Consider the following 8,123-nt stretch of genomic DNA (forward strand, 5'->3'; position numbering starts at 1 on the left):
TAGTCAACCCTATGTTTCACTAATTTCTCTATTGTTTTTCTAGTCTCAATTTTGTTTATCTCTGCTGTAATCTTTATTGTATCTTTTTGTGTGCTAGATGTGTGAAGTGTCTTCTTTTTCTACTTCCTTAAGGAATAAAGGTACGTTGTTGATTTAGTTCCTTTGTAGTATAAACATCTACAGCTATAAAATTCCTTCTTAGTAGTACTTTTTCAGCATCTCACAAGTTTGAATATATTGTGTTTACATTTTAATTTCTCTCAATATATTTTCTAATTTTCTTTGTGTTTTTTTCTTTGACCCATTGGTTACTTAAGGGTTTGTCATTTAATTTCCACACATTTGTAGGCTTTCCAGTTTTCCTCCTGCTATTGATTTCTAGTTTCATTCCATCGTAATAAAAAAAGGTACCTTGATGATTTTAATCTTTTAAGTGTATTAAGACTTTTTTGGGGGCTTAGCATATGGTTTATCCTGAACTATGCTCCATGTATACTTGAGAACGAAATGTGTATTCTATTGTTTTTGGGTGAAGTGTTTTGTATATGTCTGTCAGTTTCAATTGGTCTATAATGTTGTTCAAGTCTCCTATTTCTTTATTGATCTTTTCTCTGGATGTTTCATCAATTATTGAAATTGTGATATTAAAGTCCCCATAATTATTGTAGATCAATATTTCCTCCTTTCAATTATGTCAAGGTTGGTTTCATAAATTTAGGAGCTCTCAGGCTCAGTGTGTATATATAAAAATATATATATATGTATTTATAAGTATTGTATCTTCTTGGTGAATTGACCCTTTTGTCATTACATAGTGCCCTTCTTTCTCTCTTGTGACAGCTTTCAACTCAACATCTCTTTTATCCAATATCAATATAGTCACTTGCTGCTCCTTTTTTAATATTTGCATGAATTGTCTTTTTTTTCATTCTTTCTCTTCCCCAATGCATGTCTTCGGATTTATAACAAGTCTTGTGTAGACAGTATATAGTTGCATCTTGTTTTTTCATCCATTCTGCCAAAATATATCTTATGATTAGCAATTTACTCTTGCCATTTTGCTAATTTTTTGTCTATGTCTTATAGTTTTTTTCCCTTTATTTCTCCCTTACTGCCTTCCTTTGTGTTCAGTTGATTTTTTAGTGACATTTATTTGATTTTCTTCTTATTTCTCTTTGTATACATTCTCTAGATATATCTTTTTGTGTTACCATAGGGATTACATAAAACAGTTGTTAGAAAAATCAATTTTAAACTGATAGCAACTTCAATCACATACAAAAACTCTACTTCTTTATAACTCTCTTCACACTCCCATTTTATGTCACAAATTATCTTTCTATATTGTGTACCCATTAATATAGATTTATAGTTATGCTTTTTAAACTTTAAATCCTATTAAATAATTAAAAGTGGCATTACAAATAAGAATTATAATAACACAATTTTAAATATTTGTCCATACATTTATCTTTACCAAAGAACTTTATATTTTTATAAGGCTTGAAGTTACTGCCTAGTGTCCTTTGTTTCAAGTTGAAGGACTTTCTTTAACATTTCTAATAGGAATGGTGTAGTGGTTACTATCAAGCAAGTGACATCAGTTGCCTGTCACGAGGAGTGAAAACCCTGACACTTCTGCCTACTGCATCTTGGTATTGGAGTTGCCAAGGAAAACACAGTACAGCCAATCACCGAATAGATTAATGCTTTACTCACATAGAGTAGAGACAGAGCATGATCAGCTCCACTACTGGTCATAGGTCTCCCATGGCCAGCAGGTCCTGCCCAGCAGCTGACACAGGACAACTTGTCTGTACATACCTCTCTTGTGCTACAGAAGGACCCTTCCCCTCCCTGCAGGGGACAAATGTAGTATCAGGTTTGGCTAGGTGCCATAATATGTGCAATTTTAAGATGAAAAGAGGAATACACATTGAGTCTGAAACAGGCTAAGATATTCCCACACAGGTGATAATCCCAATACAGGATATGAAGATTCTTTATTCTCTTGGTAAAAAAGTGGTCCAGACCCTAGGCCCATTGTCACATGGGCAAGTGAGGGTCAAAAGATTGCATGCACAAGACTGCCTTTCCCAACAGTAACAAACTCCTCAGTTTTTATCTAGAAATGTCTTACTTCTCTTCATTTTTTGAAAAGCAGATCTGCTGAATACAGTATTCTCAGTTGACAGGATTTTTAAAAATCAATTAAATATATCATTCCACTGCCTTTTGCCCTGCAAATTTTCTGATGAGAAATCCACTGTTAATATTATAGATTTTCTTGTACATACTGAGTCACCTTTCTCTTGCTGCTTTCGAGATTCTCTTTGACTTTTGACAATTTGATTATAATATGTCTTAGTGTGGATCTTTGTGGATCCATCCTATTTAGAATTTACTGAGCTTCCTGTATTTGTACATTCATTTCTTTTTTTTTTTTGGAGAGGGAGTCTCACTCTGTCACCCAGGCTGGAGTGCAGTGGTGTGTAATCTTGGCTCACTACAACCCCTGCTTCCTGGGTTCAAGTGACTCTTGTGCTTCAGCCTCCCGAGCAGCTGGGACTACAGGCATGCACCACCACATACGGCTAACTTTTTTTTTTGTATTTTTAGTAGAGACAGCGTTTCACCATGTTGGACAGGCTGGTCTCGAATTCCTGGCCTCAGATGATCTGCCTTCCTCGGCCTCCCAAAGTGCTGGGATTACAAGTGTGAGCCACCGCGCCCAGCCTGTATATTCATTTCTTTCCTCATACTTGGGAAGTTTTCATCCATTGTTTCTTCAGATAAGCTCCCTGTCTCTTTATTTCTCTCTTCTTGTGTTAATTCCATAATGTATATGGTTCACTTGACAATGTCCCATATGTCCCTTAGGTTCTGTTCACTTTACTCATTCTTTTTTCTTTTTGCTCCTCAGATTCAACAATTACAAATGACATATCTTCAAGTTTACTGATTCTTTCTTCTGCCTGATCAAGTCTCCATATAGTACATTTTTCAACTAAGTTATTCTGTTTCTCAGGTTCAGAATGTTTGTTTGTTTTTTGTGATTTTAAAATTATCTCTTTGTTGATATTCTCATGTTGTTCATAAAATATCTCCCTTAGTTTGCTTATTTGTCTGTTCACATTCTCCTTCAGCTCATTGAGCATACTTTAGACATCTTTATTGTTTGAACATCTTTATCAAATAATCCTAAATTCTGCTGTTCTTTAAGATCAGTTTCTGGAGATGTATTTTGTTCCTTTGAAGGGGCTATGTTTTCCTGTTCCTTTGTATGTATGCCTTGGATCTTTTGTTGAAAATTGAGCATTTGAAAAAAGTAGCCTTGTCTCCTAGCTTTTTGTGGACTGGCTCTGTGCAGGGGAAGACCTGGCACAGGCTTCTTTCATACCTTTACTGGAGATGTGTCTTTCCTTGCCTTGTGTGTATGCTTTTGTTTCAGTTCCCCATTTAAAGACTGCTTTAAATGTCTTAATTTCCCTAAGAGGCATATTGCTGCTGCTTCTTAGAGGTCAGGGAATTTTTATTATATTCCTTTGTCTATAATCTGTGCCACCAGTGGGTCTTCTGACCTCCTGTGGCTCTTAGTCACCATGGTTCCTGTCACTGTTTTAAATGACCTTGAACCTGCTATTCAAACTATACCACCATTCCCATCAACTTTTTGAATCAGGCAAGATAGAAATAGTCTGCCAGTCAATCTCCAGATAAGCTTCTCTCTTCCTCTTCCAGTTTGAGGCCAGAACTTGGATTGGGCAAATTCCTCCTGATCACACCACACTACGTTGAAGACGAGGTAGGTTAAGGGCAAGAAAAATGCCATGAAATTTCGTATTGCTTCTATGTGGCTTTTTTTTTCCGTTAGGCATTTGCTTTGCTGCTGCAGCTTCTTAGCTAATTTTAAGAGTTCTTACAAAGCAACTTTGGTCTATGTATTTTTTATTTGACATTTTTATGGGAAAATATGGCCCTGGAACTTCCTAGTCTGCTACTTGCTGATATATCTTTAATGAATGAAATAAATTAATAAAATCAGAAACAGGACATATTTTATAATATAAATATACAATATCTTAAGAAGAACAATTTGGACGATGGCATGAATGTTAATCCTTCTCTTTTAGCAAAAACATTTCCACATTATTAACAGCACTCCCTCTCTCAGAGAGTGCCAAAGTAGAGTTCTTTTAGTATTGGAGACCCAGCTCTTAGTGTTTAGGTTTATGTACATCTGCTGTCCTTCTGAACAGTATATTACTTCAAAGTTAATCATTTATTACCTACTTCTAAAAGAAGCAGTAGCTTCTAGTTAACATAGTTGTCAACTGCTTAGATTTAAAATAATACAACGTAATTTAATGTCTGACTCTGATAAATGCCTGTGAGATTTGCCTCCAGATGCAGTCACTAGTCCCCCCTTCCTGGGCATCCTTCTCTCATGCCCTGTTCTCCAAAGGCCCTCAAACCTTTACTTCCCAAGGAGGAGTATATTAGTCTGTTTTCACACTGCTGATAAAGACATACCTGAGACTTGGTAATTTATAAAGGAAAGAGGTTTAATTGACCCACAGTTCCACATGGCTGAGGAGGCCTCAGAATTATGGTGGAAGAGCAAGGGATGCCTTACATGGCGGCACGCAAAAAGAGAATGAGAACCAAGTGAAAGGGGTTTCTCCTTATAAAACCATCAGATCTTGTGAGACTTATTCACTACCACAAGAACAGTATGGGGAAAACTGCCCCCATGATTCAATTATCTCCCACTGAGTCCCTCCCACAATATGCGGGAATTATGGGAGCTACAATTCAAGATGAGATTTGAGTGGGGACACAGACAAACCCTATCAAGGAATTCTTCTAAAGAAGTGGCATCAGATCTTCCTTACTTGCTCATTGTCATGATCCTGCATTTAATTGGTGGGGCAATTCCACATACTGCAGTATCACTGTAACTCTGCAATTCCCCTGAATAGACGGAACATGCAGGTGAAACTGTATGCTCCATTAAAAGAAGAAGACAAAATAACAATTTAAAAAGTGTAAGAATGAAAATTTTTGTTTTCTCAGCTATCATATAAGCATTTGTATTATATAAAATTGTAGTCAAATATTATGGAGTCATGTTTGTTAGAGATTTAAAACATGATATAATTGTAATGTATCATATTTAAGCAAATAAGTGATTCTGTACCAGCTACTTGAATTGGACATATTTGATTTTTTAATGCTAAGTTATAAACAATTTATACATTTTATAAATATGTAGTATCACTTTCAACTCAAATTCTTTGAGAACAATTCCCTAAATGGAAACATTAAAAATCATGGAATGCAATAGAAAGGAAATTACCAAAAACACCTACAAAACATAAAGATGAAATTCAAGTGGTCCAATGGATAGGAAAATGTCCTGGGGTTGAGACAATTAAGGACCTTAAAAAATTATTGATTAAGTGGCTTCATCCAAGATTACTACTTTTTCAAAAACAAGATATGAGAAGATTTAAATGATGTAGTTCAGAATACTTAGAAATGTATTTCATGGCCTTAAACAGGATAGACTCTTAAAAATAAATGGTCAGATTAACAACTGATGCTGTCCTGCATCCTATTCAAATGGGATTTCAAGCATTTATGAGCACACCATGGTAGTAAGAAATTGGAAGAAACTGCAACCTTTAGCATGAGGATGTTTGCAAAATGGCGCAAAGTTGGAAGAGGAATAGAAATGACAGAAACATCTCTCTACAGCATTATAATTGCTCAATGTGTATATTTAGCACTTGATTTCATAGATGAAAAACTGAAACTGAATTTAAGAATAAATGTCTTTATTATTTCTATTTATAGATAGAGAACAGGAATGGAGAATTCAAATGACTCACCAAAGTCACACAGCAATTTTAAGTGTTGAAAATGCGACCCAGATCCAACTCCAATTTTGCAGGTCTCCTTATCTCTGTTCTGCCTTTCAGAATCAGGAATAGTCCCTATTGACTCTCAGTAAAAGTGGTGAAAATGCTAAAATACAAGGTCCTTAATGTAGAGTTGAGATTTTCTAAATAAGTTACTTTTTTTTTTTTTTTAGAAATAATTTGACAAAAGTGACATTCATTTCTTTCAACAGACGTTGAGTGCTTATTATATGTCCCTGGGTCTGAATATTTTATGTGTAGTTATTTAAAGTAGTGAATAAACAGAAGCAAATATAGATTACCAATTTACGGAACGTAATGTGTTTGTTAATGGGTGTACCTCTAAATTAATATACTGGATTCTTTCAGATAAGTATCATTTCACTGTTTTAATAGATAAACAGATGAGCTCTTTTAGAGGTTAAATAATATTGCCAGCATCATACAGCAAATAGTTGACCCAGACTTGGAACCCAAGTCAGCAAAGATTGTGAATCCCTTAATTTTCAGCGATGTCACACTGAGTGATAGGATCTCTCAGTTTCACTAACAGAAAAGTTGTTGACATATGTAAACTCTAAATTTAATTGTTCATAAGAAACTAATAATTTACATAGATTTGAAATGAATCAGGCATCTAGAAATAAAATGCATTTAAATATTCATTGATGGTCATTTTGGGGACAAAGAGTAAATTTAGTGGCTTACCAGCCACCAAAAATGGGTTTCTGCTGGTTAGAGATGAGACTCAGCTGGGGAATGGGCAGGAAGATTTTAAATGAATGGTACCCATCCTGTACACTGAACACAAGACCAGAGCGCTTCAGGCAGTTGCATAATCCATTACTCCTGGCCACTCACACAGATGAAGTTATAAAGGGACAAAAAAGTGTGGTATCGAGAATTTGGTTTCTGTACTCAGAGACATCTGGATATGAATTCCAATTTCCCCATTCACCCACTGTTTCTTTGAGTAAGTACTGCTAATCCTTAGTTTCCTAACTTGTAAATTTTGGGTAGTAAGAGCTAGCCATAGTGTTATAAAATAATATATGTGAAACTCCTACACAGGGCCCAACACACCATAGGCACTTGGTAAATATTAACAGTCTCTGAATCTTGCCCTATAATCTCTTACCAGCTACTCAAGATCTTGGGGACTCTGTGTCCTTATCTGTACTAGAGGGATAACCACAGTACCTGTCTGCTAGGGTTGTTTTAATAATTAAAAAATTTCAAGGATATAAAGTATTTGGTATGTGTTCATGCCCACTTGGGTCACTGGGTTAATATCAGTCATTTTGTTGTTGTTGTTAGATTTTGCACAGATAAGAAAGTCTGAGTGACAAGGAAGCATGAGTTGCCAATGCCAGATAAAGGATTACTGGCAGACCCCGCCAGACAGCAGTATCTCCAAACTCTGAGTTTATTGCTCTTTGTCCTCCAACAAAAAGTTTCACTAAACATTAAGACTGGAAACAAGAAAATCTAGAGACCTAATTGTGCGCATTCTCATAACTGCCGATTCAGACTCCACAAACCACTGTAGATGGATATGGCTGTGGTCAGTTTACAGTGAATCCAGTAACAAGAATAAGTGTTACTCCTTGGTAAAAGGCAAGGAAACTACTACTGATGCTCGAATTTGAAATATAATTATAAATATATAATTGTAAACACGTTGCCTAACAAATATTCCAATCAAATTTTACAAGTTTGAGTTTCTAAAAGCAATCTTCTGTGAATATTATAATCTTTCCCCCTAGCACACCTGCTGGCACCTGGTAGCAGCCTGTACTGTACTACATTTGATGGACAGGAAGCACAGCCTGCTCACACTGGAATGATATTCCATCTATACATGGATCACTATAAGACTTACTTGTTTAGCAATGTGGTTTCCACTATGTATGTATTTCAGCGTTTTCTTTTATAGACTAGGAAGGCATTTAGTTTTTACTTTAAAGGTGAAAATAAATTTGAATGTACCCCTCTGAATGACAAGTAAAAATATTATTAGTAAAATAATGGATTTATTCCTAAAAAGAATATATTTTTTTTCATAAGCCTTATAGCAAGTAATCCTAAAGAAAAATTGACGAGAGGTAGAATTATGATCATTGCCACAGTCATAATTATGATCATTGCCACAGTCATAATTTAGAGCACACACTACATAGCTAATTCTTAGGTTCTATC

The sequence above is a fragment of the Mandrillus leucophaeus genome, unplaced genomic scaffold (assembly GCF_000951045.1).
Source record: "Mandrillus leucophaeus isolate KB7577 unplaced genomic scaffold, Mleu.le_1.0 Scaffold984, whole genome shotgun sequence".
Taxonomy (NCBI): Eukaryota; Metazoa; Chordata; class Mammalia; order Primates; family Cercopithecidae; genus Mandrillus; species Mandrillus leucophaeus.